Source organism: Lissotriton helveticus, chromosome 6 (genome assembly GCF_964261635.1).
Source record: "Lissotriton helveticus chromosome 6, aLisHel1.1, whole genome shotgun sequence".
NCBI lineage: Eukaryota > Metazoa > Chordata > Amphibia > Caudata > Salamandridae > Lissotriton > Lissotriton helveticus.
This window is the reverse complement of record NC_136067.1, coordinates 23,425,807-23,440,086: the sequence shown is the minus strand read 5'-3', so window position 1 is coordinate 23,440,086 and position 14,280 is coordinate 23,425,807.

Below are 14,280 nucleotides of genomic sequence, written 5' to 3'. Positions count from 1 at the left end.
GTGTGGTGGCTGAGGGGCAACCTGCCAGGTGACAGGGTCAAGGGTTCTGTTTCCGGTGTGTGTGGTGGTGTAATGGTTGCATCACTGTCTGCCACTGACACATCAGGGGTCAGAGATGTGTGTGTCGAAGTTCCTGCTGCAGTAATCTGGGACTGGCTCAGTGGCAGCAATGGCAAGATAATGAACTGCAAGGCATGGAAGATCCCAGCTACATCTTGCTGGGGTCCAGCCGTGGCAGCCATACTTCCATCCTTCTTCTGCTCCATGGCCTCCATTGTCCCCTGCATTTGTGCCAACTCTGTGCTTTCATCGCTAGAACTAGACAGTTCATGTATCCGATTAATGGCCCCAGCGAGGTCAGTTAAGGTTTGTTGTGGAGCATGGAACGGACAGGGGGTTACCGTTAAGGACTATACATGGTCCCTGTTGGGACTCAGACACCCACGTAAGGCATCTAGTTTTGCCACCATGAGCTTGAAACCCACCGGCAGCTGATCAGTCAACTCCACCTGGCAATCCAACACACAGCATTGAAATTCCATGTATTGTTCATGAGGGTCCGGGAAGACAGTGATGGGGGTTGTGTGTTTCCTGCTGTGTGGTCTGTGCAGGTGTTGGTGTCACCTTAATGCAGCTGGCCTGCCCTGCTCCTGGGGATGGGGTGCAGAAGCTCTCCAGTAGCCGTTGGAAGGTGTTTTGACATATGTGCAGGTTTTCCTCTTTATCATCACTGTTGAGATGTGTGGTGTGCTCTGCAGGAGGTGTTGTTTGTCCCTCTGCAATTTAAAGAGGAGATGCAGGTTAACAGAGTTTCACACTTTGTACTACATTGCCGTCATTGCCGTCATTGCTGATGTTCTGTGAAAGCTAGGTGTTATTATTAGGGTTTTGTAGAGCGCATAGTAACCCGTAAGTATCCCAGCACTGAGACCAAGACAGTTGAGAGGGTGGGTAATCAGGGAGAAAGGGGAGGGAGGATCAGGGGAAGAGGTGTGTTTTCAGTAATTTCCTGAATCGGAGGTGGTCTGATTCCATCCTTAGTTTACGGGGGAGGGTGTTCCATAGGCTGGCCGTGTTCACAGAGAATCGCCGTCCGCCTGTGCGGGCCTTTTTCACTCTGTGAACTGTAATGAGGTGTTCGTGGTCCGAGCGGAGGGATCTTGTGGCCTTGTAGGGCGTGATAAAGCTTTTGAGGATGGGGGGCCTTTATCCTGTAAGAGTTTATGGGCCAGACAGAGAGCCTTGAATTTAACTCTTTCTCTTACTGGCAGCTAGTGAAGGTGCTGGTTTGGCCGATGATTGTGGCCGGGGTGTTGGTGAGAAGCCGGGCCGTGGCGTTCTGAATTCTTTGTAATTTGTTGAAGGTGGCTTCAGGGGCTCCCAGATAGATGGCATTGCTGTAATCCAGCCTAGATAGAATAAGGCCTTGGTAAGCAATTTCCGGGAGATGGGAGGGAGCAAGGGGAGGATTTTCCTGACTGATCTAAGCAGCCCAAAACAAATCCCAGCAGTTTTTTTGGCTTGGGTTTTGAAGGACAGGTCTTTCTCTAACCAGATTCCCAAGCTCTTGATCTCGGTTTTGGGGACCGGGGTTCACCCAGACAGGAGGGCCAGATGTTAGGGGGAAGGGAGAGCCCTTTTTGACCAAGAAGCAAAATTTCTGTCTTGGACCCGTTGAGTTTCAACGCTGAGCTATTCATCCACCCCTGGATTTCGGAGAGGCAGCTGTGGAAATTAGATGGTTCTTGGTTGGGGTGGGATAGGGACACCACCAGCTGGGTGTCGTCAGCATAGCTGATGATTTTCACTCCGAACCGGGTGACCACCTCCTCCAGTGGGGACATGTAGACATTGAATAATGTCGGGCTTAGCGAAGAGCCCTGCGGCACTCCGCACTGGAGGGGGACTGCAGGGGAGTGGGTGTCGTTCTCCCAGACCTGGAAGGAATGGTGGTTTAAGAATGACGAGAACCAAGCCAGGGCAGTACCTTCCACCCCGATGTCTCTGAGACGCTGGATTAAAACCTGGTGGTTGACAGTGTCGAAGGCCGCACTGAGGTCCAGGAGCATCACTGCCACTGATCCTCCTGCATCCAGAATGCATCTGGTCTCCTCCACTGCAGCCAGGAGGGCGGTGTCCGTGCCCTGACCTGGCCGAAATCCAGTCTGCGAGCTCCTGAGTAAGTTGTTAGACTCCAGAAACTGGGAGAGCTTTTTATTCACAATTTTTTCAGTGATTTTGCTGATTCCAGGGAGGAGGGTGATTGGCCTGTAGTTGGCCAAGTCCAGCGGGTCTAGTAGAGGTCTTTTTAGAAGGGCCTTAACAACAGCCGCTTTCCAGCTGGGGGGGACCTTTCCCTGAAGTAATGAAGAGTTAATGAGGTCAGTTAGAGGGGAGACAATAGTGGGAGCCACTTTTTTGAGGATACGTATAGGCACCGGGTCGCTAGGGGAACCACTTTTGATTGTGGCGAGCATTGTCGAGACCTCTTCAATGGTTACCGGGCCGAGGGTGTCTAGGTGGATGGCAGGGGTATCCGGGTGAGGGCTAGAGGTTGGGTCAGTTTTGAGGCGACATTGTGGTGGAGTTGCCCTTTTGTGGCAGTGTGCCTTTGAATTGTGTGCTTTTCAGGGGCTGAAAGGTTTGCGACTTGGGTCATATGTGCTCTTTGACAGATGTTGTGGCCAGGTGCATTGTGCATCTGCTATCTGCATTGGACGGCATGGGTTGTGGGTGGATGTGGATATGTCATAGTGTGACCTGCTCGTTTACCGATGTGATCTGTACTGGGCCACCTCCATGTTAGTTTGTGCACCATCTCATGTTATATGGCTGCTGCCATGCTATTGGGCATGCAGTGTCACTTGCATAGTCAGTGTGGCTCACACAGCCACTACTTTTCTGGATTCTTCACATGGCTCGGTTGTGTTGTTGTGTATTTTTGTAAAAATATGTGAGCAAAACAAGAGTCAACCGTATATTCAGCAACATTATTGTTGAGAGAAGAAACTGCTGACTTATTTCTCTTATCAGCTGTGGGCATCATTAGGGCTCGGAAAATGTATGGGATTGTTAAAACCATGGGGCATTTTTACAAGCCCCCAACGCCACAGGAACGTCCCTTTTAGTGATAAAAGCTTCACCTTATTTACAAGGCGAAGTTAAGGCACTTAACGTGGCTTTACGCCAATGGGTGTTGGGGTGAGTGTTCCACCACAACACTGATGGATTTTGACACTGCCCCCTACTTACAAGGGTGGCATAAATAGGTAGGTAGTGCCAAAATTAAGATCAGGGACAATCTGGCCCTAACCTGGTGAAACAATGAGAAATGTTTTATTTCTCCTCGGTTTTGGGGTTTCTTTTAGTGTTGCATTATGCAGCACACATAGAAACAGCAAAACACCATGGGCCTTATTTATGAAGGCCCTGCGCCACCGGTGCGTCACTTTTAAAATGGGAAAAAGTGACGCACCAGTGGCGCAAGGCCTTCATAAATAAGGCCCCATGAATGAATCAACAAAAAACATGAGGATTAGCAACTTCTTTGCGGGCTGCACAATGCAGGCACACTTGCACTGTGGTGTTACCGTGGGCAATGAACTCCACTAGCGGAGGATGCGGAGATTAGTTAACTACTCATTACGTTAAAAAAAACAGAATTCATGCAATAGTTCTGACTGAGCCGCCACGTAGCCGAGGTAGCTACTGCAGCCACAACCATTTGATACAACATTTTTACCGTTACATGCTAACAAGTATATAACCAATTCACAAAAGTGAACACTGAAAAATACCAGGCAATGAGAGCGGTGATGATTTTGCGATCACCCCTAACCTAGGGGGAGGGCTGGCAGATGACTTGAACATAAAGAACATATCATGCTAAATGATTGTGGTGGTCAGATCCTCCTTGGACCACCCTAAGCAAAGTTATTGGCAAAAATACAATCCCAACCAAAGGCCCCGCAAAGCATTACGGGACGATATTCTAGAGTGAACTCCCTCTCCTCTGGGGATTCACATCATTTTCTTAAAGTCATTGAAAAGATTGTGGACGCAAAGCTGAATTAGCCACTATAAGTCACTAAAATCCCTTGTCAGATATCGTATGAACATTCCCGATTTTAATAGGAATATTCTTGTGATGTTACTGAGATTGTATATTATGCATTTCCCAAAGTGAGTACAGTCTCACTGTTGGACCAAATATATTCCATGAATTGCTGATTTGTCCCCTACAAACCTGCTACAACAGATTATCACTATGAGTAATTGATTACATATGTTTCCAAATCCTGTACTGGCTCATCTTTACTCCTCATGACCTACGGATCATCAGAAATTACCTCACCCATTTATACCCTGTATCTTCTCCTGAACACCTTTCCATAGTCAATGATCTTTGGACATGACTGCCATATATGTAGCATAACTTTCTTGGGACCACACCCTCTACAGCACGTCAGATAGTGTTGAATTCACGTGTGAGAATTACCATCTATGAAATACTTTAAGGTCCACCGCTCTACGTTGAACCACCATGTGAGATAAGTACATATTTCCACACTTTACCTCCAATTCCTTGTCAGTGATGTTCCTCATTATGTCTAGTTCCTATTTTAATTTGTTCCTAGGGATGTTCACCTTCAAGAGTTGTTATAATACCTTTCTGACTGGGAAGACTGCATATACTCACCTTATAGTCATTTTCTTACCTGGCAGAACGTTCCTTCAAAGTTGCTGACCCTTGCCGGTCACAGCCAGACGAGTAAGTTTGGAAGCCTGTTGCGACGGTCCCGGGCAGGAGCGGACATCGCCGGCCGGGCTGGACCACAGATCCCAGCATCCCTTGCGGCAGCGACAGGGAACGCCGCTCATGCCACCCACGCCACGCTAAGCGCGCCAGTAGGCACTTAAAATCATGACAGGTCTTCCGCAGCACAAGAGTCCTTTTCTTACCTGGAAGAACATTCCTTCAAAGTTGCTGACCCTTGCCGCCCACCGCCAGATGACTCAGTTTGGAAGCCTGTTGAGACGGTCCCGGGCGGGAGCGGACATCGTCAGCCGGGTGGAACAACATATGCCAGCATCCCTTGCGGCAGCATCAGGAAACACTGCTCATGCTGCCCACGCCACTCTAAGAGCACCAGGAGGCGCTTAAAATCATCACAGGGCTCCCGTCCACGCCCGCCAAAGGTCGGAAGAGGCTGGGCTGGGCCACCCCCCTTGAGTTTGCAGCCGGAGCCCAACATCACTGTTGCATCGGAAAATACCGGGAAGAAGCTTCGCGGACTGGTTCATAAAAACTGATTAGCTGTTCCGCATCCCAGTGCCAGGAGGGCCACTTCTTGATTCCAAGGACACAGGACATCCCAGGGACTAAGGGACATAACCATATTTGAACTCCAGTAGCCATTAAGGTACTGACCCTCGTTGTTTTTCCCTCTGACTCTATTTTACTTTTGTCCTGTGTAAAATAAGTCTAAAACAAGTTTTTGTTCTCATGTTCCCCAGAATGAGCAAACGCATCGCCATAACCACTGTGGTGGGGGGGCAGGGTAAAGGGGACCCTTGATGCTTTTCTCACAAAAGCGGAGTCGTTGTTAATTCACGAAATTCAGTTGACAGAGAAGAGACTATCGCTGGACACAATTTTAGAACATAAGCAATCCTCTATGGGAACTATAGCCATGTGTAAATCTCCCAATGTTGGGATTCCCTCAGGTCAACCGAATCTAACCCCCAGTAATAGCACAAAGGCCCCTAATTCATACTACCCCTTTGTCACAGTGGGCGGGCATGTCAACACAACCCATTGATTTGTCAACCGCTGATCTAAGCCAGTCATAGATCACCATAGAAGAGACGGAGGGGCATCCCAACCTAATCTCTCTGTTACCTGATGGGGTAGAAGTGTGGGGGAAGGAGAGTTGGCACTAGTTGTGAATCCATCAGGCGTAGCAACCACACCAAGGGTATGCGGGGAGGTGGTTACCCGATCTCAAAGGGCCCTAAAAGTTACGGGTACTGCATCCACGGCCTCGCCTTTAGCTGACTCTATGGCTCCAGATAATCGAACTGGGAGGGGGCAGCACATGTCGAGACCCAAACCAAAACAGAGAGGTGTGGCAAAAACGAGTAGGGCTAAAGAAGTAGGGGGGCCTGCAGCCAACTCACAGTGTCAACATTTCAGGAAGGCTGAGCTGAATAAGGGAGTGGAAAATGTACTGTGGTCTAAGTTGGAATCAATGTTAATCACCCATTTGGGGCATGTGTATGAGAAAATTAACATGATAGAAGGGAAACTTTCCCTGTAACTTGCACAGGGCAGCACTGTGTCCTCCACGACCAGGGGGCTTAGGGCGGGGGTATTAGAGGCTGCACCACGCCCCAAGTCAGCCCCAAGTAATGAGGGAACAGTGGGGGGAACCATGACTGTGGACAGCCTGAAGGTGCAAATGAGGTCATACACGAGGGACCAACGGGGTAACCAATAATAGAAATGCCCAAGGTTCAACTAGTGTCAGGCCAGCTTATAGGCCTAACCTTAATATAGCCCCTCAACACCCTAAGGGAAGAGTGGCCATACTTAATGACACAGAGCCAATATCAGCCGACCTTGCACAGAGCACCCTGGGCGTGCCGATCTTAGACCTACCACTGGCATCATGCCCTTACACAGTGGTCTTGACAGGGGTCCCGGCCTGCAGTGATGACAGAGAAGAAACCCCGAGAACCCTGATTAACAAGGCTGCCCATTGGTTGGTTAACAATACAGGCTTTAACATTTCACATCACAGGCACATTCTTAAGGCTAGGAGGGTGTCCTGGATTGCAAACAGCAGGAAGAGTTTTCCAGGAGACTGCGATTTTAAACTTAAGGTATCCAGAGCTGGCAAGAGACCTTCTCTCTAACCAACGCAAGGGACCGTATCAGGCTGAGGGTGGGTCAAGTATCAGAATGCTCCCCCTGGGTTTTTTTTACAGGGACATGATGCATGTGAAAAACAAAGATGACTATAGGCGGAATTTAGCTGGACTAGACTGGGAGGGTCGGATAGTCCCTCTTCACAGTGCTTCAGCACTAACTGTAATAGATTGACTGACTTGCGGGTTGTCACTTGAGAATGGTGTTACACGGGAGGGTCTGCCCCCTAATGGAGACTCAGGAGGGACAGGCATGACAAAGCTAAGCGATCCCATTCATCTCGCTGGATATGGAGAGTACAGTGGGATGGGCCCAGTGGGAAATTCCCGAAAATCCTGTGAGTCACCCAAATGGCACACCTGTCCCAGGCCGGAAAGCCCAGGCAGCCCAACACCTAGAGATATTAAAATAATCTCCTGGAACATAGCGGGATTGTCTTCCAAAATAAAAAAACACGACTGGCTAGCCTACATAATGAAATTTCACATAATTTGCCTACAGGAATCGTGGAAGGTAAACAGTAGTGTACCTGCCCTAGAAGGATACAAAATGTTCTCTGTTTTTGCACGCAAGGTAACCTCGGGGCGAGCCAAGGGTGGTCTGATCACTTATGTGGATTTGAGAGAACAAGGGAGAAGGGAGGATCTGGGCTGGTACACGGATTTCATGCAAGGGACCAGGTATCGTAACAAGGGCCTAAAACTAATTTTCATTAACTTTGATAATGCCATCACAGTGGGACAGACCTTAATAAGACTGACCGAACTGGAAGACCGGCTGGCAGGAATACAAGAGCAAGGGGCAATGAGTTCTCAGTTGGTATTAGTGGGCGGCTTCAACTGCCACCCAAGCCCCTCCCTGAAAACCAGCAGGGGGGAATGGTCCTCTTGCCCACTGGCAGAGGGTTGGCACTTGGAACATTCAAGGGAGGGAAGGGAGTTAAGTAAGGTCCTGGGCATACATGCCCTTACACATACTATGGATCTGATCAGAGTGGGGAAGAATAGCCCGGTCAACCCAACCTTCAAAGGTAGGGGAAGGGACACTTTTATTGATTTCATTTTTGTTACTTACATGGTAAAGTGCTGGATCACAAGTTTTAATATAGAGGCCAGTACTTTTAGTGATCATAATCCCCTGGTCTTGTCTATTAAGGACCCCAACCCATCCAACCATCTTTGCCAAAGTAGGCCAGTGGCTCAATCAAAGCTACTGATCAGGGCAAAAGACTGAGATGGGTTAATATCGATGGCGAAGCATTTTACAGAACGTTACTAGCATAGAGTTAACAACAGGTTTGGAAGTGTCTAGATCTAGCAGTGGAAGGGGCGGACTTGATTAAAGCATTTTAGGGTGTCGCTCAACAAATTGATGGCTTAATTAGGAGCAGAAAGATGAAAAAGGATCTTGACACCCCCAGGTGGTTTGATCATCAATGCTCTACCGCCCTGAGTGAACTGAAGTCAGCCCTAAAAACTGACCCCATAGACAAGATGAAGGTGTCCTGCTGTAGGGCATGGTGCAAAAAGGCACTAAAATGCTGCAAAACCTTATTGCAGAAGCAGGCATGGGAGACCTAAGAGAAGCAGCCGAGTCAAAGGACTCAACCGCTTTCTGGAAAGTTATTAATGACCTCTGTTTCCAAGACTCAAACAAACCCAAGCTAGCATGTCACATTCTACCAGAGTCCTGGTTTGAGCACTTTCAATGTCTCTATAATTATGGAAGTACTGACGATCTGACTGCAGCTGAGGTAGGAAATGCGAGCCCAACTCAGACGATTTTTTCCCTGGGAGAGATAAAGGCGGGAATTGAGGGGCTGACACGGAACAAGGCTCCAGGCCCCTATGGGATCCCTCCAGACCTCCTTATGAGCCAGGTAGAACTCTGGGCGCCTATATTACCTAGAGTAATAAATGCAGCAGTGGAGTCAGGGATGCCAGCATCCTGGTCCACGGCCACAATAGTCCCCGTTTTTAAAAAGGGCAACAGGAATAACCCACAATGTTATTGACACATTTGACTCATTGACGTGACCGTGAAAGTCCTAGGTAGGGCCATTCTCAATCGGTTAATGGATTGGGCGGACAAACACAATATTATTACTGACACCCAGTATGGGTTTAGGTATGGCCGCTCCACCTCCGATCAATGCCTCGTACACTGTGGCTAGTGAGGGGACAGTGTTCTTGGCGTTCATGGATCTGACTGTAGCCTTTGATTGGGTAAATCGAAAGAAATTGTGGAAATTATTGGGGGCTCTTGGAGTTGATCCAGGACTGATAAACATCCTAGGAGTATTGCATCAGAACACCTCTGCCCAGGTTAGATACAATGAAGAGGGAAGTACCACGACCCCTTCCCATGTTCCAGAGGAGTGAGGCAGGGTTGCATCCTAGAGCCTTTCCAATTCACCTTATATATAAATGGTTTAGATCAGGCGCTCATTGCCCTAGGCGTGGATTGCCCACGGATCGGAAGGAGAGGGATTCCCGTCTTGCTTTATGCAGATGACACGTTGCTCCTGGCACGCACTCTGCGTGGACTCCATTACCTCATAGACAGCTTTGTCCGCTTCATGGAATGTTTAGATCTGTCACCCAACCTCACCAAATCATATATTATGGAAATGGGAAAAACACCAAACAAGAAAATTAATTACTCGATTGGCTCCCACAGTCTGGAAAAGGTGAAGGCATTTTCATATTAAGGTATCTTATGTGATAGCCGCCTTAACTTTAAAGCTTTGGCAGATGAGAAATGCAGCACCTAATTAGCTCCGTGGGGGCAATCATGAACTTCGCAAAAAGGCTAGGCCTTTGGTCACCGGAGCAAATATTGAATTTGTATAGCTCTGTATGCTGTGCTAAAGTTTTATATGGCAGTGAGGTTTCGGGCTTTATTGATCCACAGAAGCTTCAAACAGAAGAAAATAAATAATAGAGACGGGTATTGAAAGTCCCCCGCGGCATATCTTCCCATATTGTCCATGAGGAATTGGGTCCCACCCACATTAGTGACAGGTTGCAACTTAAACCTCTCACATGTTGGATCAAAACATGGACAAACCCGGAAGCCTCACTAAGCAGGCAGATAATAATGGACTGTGTTGCCCGGTCGAAATATCCCCAGGCTCAAATACGTGAGGGAAACTCTGACGGGCTTCGGCTATGCTGAATACTTTAACTACCCGACAAAACTGTTACCTCGGGACAAGGGCCTCATTAACACGGAATTTTTAAAGTAAGTGGCATAAATAAGAGAAAGATAGGGAGCTGACCAAACCATCGGTGAGAGCCCACCTGCTAGCCAAAACGTGCTTGGCCATGGAACCGTATCTTTCTTATATTCACAATTCACAGGATAGATTTCTCATGACCCGATTTAGGCTGAATTTGCTACACCACACCTTGGCAGTTCCCGTAGGGTACACAGCCTCAATAGAGATGAAGGGTCCATGCGGCTGTGACCTACGTTCTCCGCAGGACACGCCTCACTTTGTTTTATTATGCCCTTTTCATGCCTATCCTAGGAAATTATTTTTAAAAAGTACTTTAAAGAATGCCAGGTTCAAACAGGCCAAGGTGACCCAACTGTTCCTGAAACTGTCCACTGAGGCCCTAACACTCTTTTGTACTGTAAATGTTTTAAGATCAGCTGTGAGCCTCAGAAATACCAGAGGTGAGGGGTAAATGTTCTTGTTTTTAACACCTCTTTACTAGGAAAAGGGTGGGCATTCCCTCAACACATATGAACTACTTATTTGTGCTCTAACTTGTCATATTTTCATATTTTAAATCTAATTTGTCATTGAACTTTTTGCTGACCCACTCTAACCCAGGACCTCTCATGCTAGTCCTTCAAGGTGATTTTCGTGGTGAATTAGTCCCATTCCATGAATTGACTGTATATAGATTTTTAGCTTGGTCTTAAATTGTTTGTGATGCTTTTTTATAGTATTGTTTTATGCCGAATAAAGTAATTTTCATGATGTTGATGATACTCACCTTATATTCCTTCAGCTCTTTCTTCACTCTGTTTTCAATGCCCAGTTATAAATACCAATGACTAATATAAAAGTATGAACTCTCTCTGTTTCCCTTATCCTCCACTGATGTTTGTACATATCAAAATACTTTATAGAGCCTTTCTTTATCAATTCTTAATCATTATGTAGCTCTCTCTCTCTCTGCTACTTGTAAAATATTTTCCCAACCAGAGCAGAATGTAACTCTTGTTTAAATTGAATTAGCAGAAGGGGTGACGGGTGGGCAGCTCTCCCCCCGCACCTCAGCTCCTCATCCTACACATCCAGAAACATTATATAGTGTGTCATATATGAGCATGCTTTATGGGCTTTTTGTGCATACATTGGGATGGAATAGCTCTTTCTATAATGACCCATCTCTTCTCCAAGTAATCTGAGATCCTGTCCACCATGATTCTGAACAGAAAGTTTCAATAATATTTCAATACATCTGATTATGTCATTCCCCAACCTTCTAAAAGTGGCATTTTCATCAATGTAATTTTAAATCCAGCTTCACCATAAGTTAGTATTTTTCATTACAATTCCACAGACACCAAACATGAACTGGTTACCTGCTCACATCTGGACAATAGAGTGTATTAAATGCAACTGCAATCTTATCCTATAGGAGTGGTAGGCATTCCAGTAGTAACAAACTAAATGTAAAGTTATTCACTACCAGGACATATAAAACTTACAAGTATATGTCATACTTTACAAATGCACTTTGACCTACTTCTGGGTTGTTCAGGCCCTACCCAAGGGGTGATTTAAATATATTAAAAAGGAAGGTTTAAGCCTGGCAAAAGGTTTTTTTATCTAGGTCAAAATGGCAGTTTACACCTGCCCACACAGGCAGCAATGGCAGGCCTTAGGCATGTTTCAAAGGCTACTTAAGTGAGTGCCACTATAAGTGCTGCAGGCCCACTAGTAACAATCAATTTACAGGCCTTGGGTATATGTAGTACCACCTTACTAGAAACTTATAAGTAAATTATGTGTGTCAATTGGGTACAAGCTAAATTTGGCATGTTTAAAGGAGAGAGCACAAGCATGCCAGCACTACTTAGCAGCGGTAAAGGGCGCAGTGTCCTAAGACCGACAAAAACAAACTCAACAAAACAGGAGGCGTGAAGGCAAAACGTTTGGGAATGACCCAGCATAGAGTCCAACAATAACCATCTCGTGATATTTTCTATCAATATTGAGGGATATTGTCCTTGCTCGGATTTATATAACTTCAGTTTGGATAGAGACAGGTTCCCCTACGTATTGATATTGGTGGACAAAATACATAGCCCCTTTAAATACTGAAAATGTTCTATTCAAATGTAAAAGTAAAATAACTAGGAAGGGAGGTCAAATGCTTTGGAACCCAGTTGAAAGGTGACTTGATTTAATTCAGGTTTCGTTTACATGGAAAGTGCAAAATGAAGCAACAGGGGTAGAGAAAGAGGCAAGAGAAATATAGAAAATGAGGTACAGAAAGAGCCAACAGAGGTGCAAAACGAGGCATGAGAGGTTCAGAAATAGGGGATTGCTGAAACAAGCAACAGAGGTGTAGAAAGAAGTAAGAAAAGTGTAGAAAGAGGTAAGTGAGATGCAAAAATAGGCAGGAAAGGTACAGAAAGAGGGAAGACGAGTGCAGAAAGAGACAACAGATGTGCAGAAAGAAGTAAATGAGGTACAGAAAGAGGCAACAGATTTGCAGAAAGAGATGAGAACTGCAGAAAAAGGCAAGAAAATTACAGAAAGAAGCAAAAGAGGTACATAAAGAGACAACAGGGGTGCAGAAAGACGCATTACAAGTGCAGAAAGAAGCATGGAAAGTGCAAAATGTAGCAATAGGGGTGCAGAAAGAGGGAATAGAGGTGCATAAAAAGCCAAGAAAAGTTCAGAAAGAGGCAAGGGAAGTGCAAAAATAGGCAAGAGAAGTGCACAAAGAGGCAAGAGAATATCTGAAAGAAGCAACAGAACTTCCACCTGCTCTGCCTGCTACGGGCAGTCTTTGGTTGCCTCATTCCACCGTGGTCAGATTTTTTGCGCGGTGGTCCTAATTGGACCACCGGTTTTGCTGCGGTACCGGCGGACGGTTGATTCTTGCTATCAACGTGGTCAGAGTTATTTTCCGACCACCATTCTAACAGACCTCAAAGTTTTCCTGAAATTAGAATAGCGCAAACATTTACTGGTATTCTGAACCCACGATTTTCCAAAAGTACAAACAAAATGTCTGAGAGACTATTTGGACAAATTCAATCGTTTTCGATGATGGTGGCTTCAGACTACCTAGACATTATTGCACACATACTACATATCTAATCATCACTAACTTCTATTCTATCTTAGTAGCAGGTTTTGTAACTTTAAAAAAAAAATATTGAGATTGTTCAAAACATTTTTCCAAATCCATAAAAAAAGTTGGGTTTTCTACCTTCACTTCTTTCCTCAACTCTACACCTGAAGTGAACCAATGTGAGAGAGGTGGGAAGTGTTCATGTGAGAGAGCACAAGAGAGAGAGATGGACAAGTTGGAGGGGCACCCGAGGGGGAAGCGAGAGGTGGACCAATGCACAGTGAGAGGAGGTACAAGGAGATAGCATGTGTGTACTTAAAAGCTAGCCTCCCCTTGGGTAGATTGCACAAGGTAACATATGAGTTCTGCTGAAGCAGAGGGCTGAGGAATGTATGCACTTTAAAGCCCCTTTAATCTCAGGATAGGAGCGCGCATTTGACTGTGGGAAGCCAAAAACAAGAAGAAATATACAAATGAACGACCTATTAAAAACATTAATAAACAGAATAATATTCTTTTAAAGTTCCTCAGTACTGAACTGTAATATTGTTATATTTCAAGCGGGAGCAAATTAACATGTATAAGGATCAAGGTGAACCCACTCCTCAAAAAGCAGATGAAGGAGAAATTGTTAAAACACACTATATAGTAAGTAACTCCGAGACGCCCAAGGGTAATTGTATGCGCTTTATAAATGCTATTAATAAATAAATAAATAAATAAATAACTACATACATGTGAAATGGAAACAGAGCTTTATCCTGCTTGATTCAACAAAGGTTGTTGCCTCAAACAAGATTCAGAGTAACAAGATTCACATGTGAAAAACAGATGGTGCCACTCCCAGTACTGAAGGCTATGAAAAGGTATTATTAGTTGCCAACCGAATAAATGATGTCCAAACCTAGGAACAGCGTAGATGGTCATATACATAAAACAAATGTTGCAAGTGCTCACTCCCGTTTATTGCATGCTTTAAACATGACAATGGTGCAGGCGAATTACTAAACAAATGGCGTAGTT